Source organism: Bos javanicus, chromosome 24 (assembly GCF_032452875.1).
Source record: "Bos javanicus breed banteng chromosome 24, ARS-OSU_banteng_1.0, whole genome shotgun sequence".
Taxonomy (NCBI): domain Eukaryota; kingdom Metazoa; phylum Chordata; class Mammalia; order Artiodactyla; family Bovidae; genus Bos; species Bos javanicus.
The window spans coordinates 50308043-50309017 of NC_083891.1; the positions used below are offsets into that span (position 1 = coordinate 50308043).

At 48.2% G+C, this 975-nt stretch overlaps 1 non-coding gene across 1 annotated transcript; it reads left to right on the top strand.

Annotated features, from left to right (window-relative positions):
- The first annotated feature begins 253 nt into the window (after positions 1-253).
- TRNAC-GCA (transfer RNA cysteine (anticodon GCA)) lies at positions 254-324 on the top strand. Its single transcript has one exon. It is a non-coding gene; the product is annotated as a tRNA-Cys (tRNA).
- The last annotated feature ends 651 nt before the right edge of the window (positions 325-975 follow it).

A 975-nucleotide genomic window follows, 5' to 3' on the forward strand; every position in this document is an offset into this window, starting at 1 on the left:
AACAGAGTGCCCTTCAGCAGGACCAGAGCTCTGAGGTTTCACAGCTGCTGCCGCAGCCCATGTTCCAGCACTTCCTGGAGCAGGGGCTTATCGCGTCCCCTGTTCCCACCCCTGAAGGTCAGGCATGTTTCTCCCATCTAAGCGCCAAAGCTTCTTTTGTGGGGAGCATAGACATGGCTCCACTGAGATAGAACACCAGAGCCTACTACCCAGACAGAATCTGCAAAATGGTCCATTTTTGTGCCCTCTGTTTTCCCTGGTGGCTCAGTGGTAAAGAATCTGCCTGCAATGCAGGAGACCTGGGTTCGATCCCTAGGTAGGGAAGATCTCCTGGAGAAGGGGATGGCTACCCACTCCAGTATTCGTGCTGGGAGAATTCCATGGACAGAGGAGCCTGGCAGGCTACTGCCTATGGGGTCGCAAAGAGCTGGACACGACTGAGCAACAAATAGTTTCACTTTTCCCAAATTCAAACATCACAGCAGCCTTGTCTGTGTCTTAGAGCAACGCAGAGTCCCAGCTTTCCAACGTAGACAGCTAATGAATGGAGCAACATAAAAATGAATGCTGAAACTCCCGTAAGGGGCTCCTCCTCAGAAACTGAAGAGAAATTCTTGCTCACTCCTGTGTGATCTGGAAGATCAATTGCATTCCAGAATCTTCTAGTTTAAAAAAGCAAGCAACCAGCAAGGAGTTTTAAATCTGCCATTTGTCTGGTTTTTGGCACAGCAGCAAAATGGCTAAATCTAGATCTGGGGTCAAATCCCAGCTTTGCCACTTAACATCACTTAACCCTCTAAGCCTCAGTTTCTCTCTCTATAAAATAGGGATAATCCCACAACCTACCATATTAGGTTGTTATGAGGATAGATTAAAAGAACCTATCTTAAGTACCAAGTATAGTATCTGGCACATAGGTAAACAGAGTAGGGGCCTGTGGTCCTTGGCCCCCATGTCCTCTGCCTGCCCTTCACA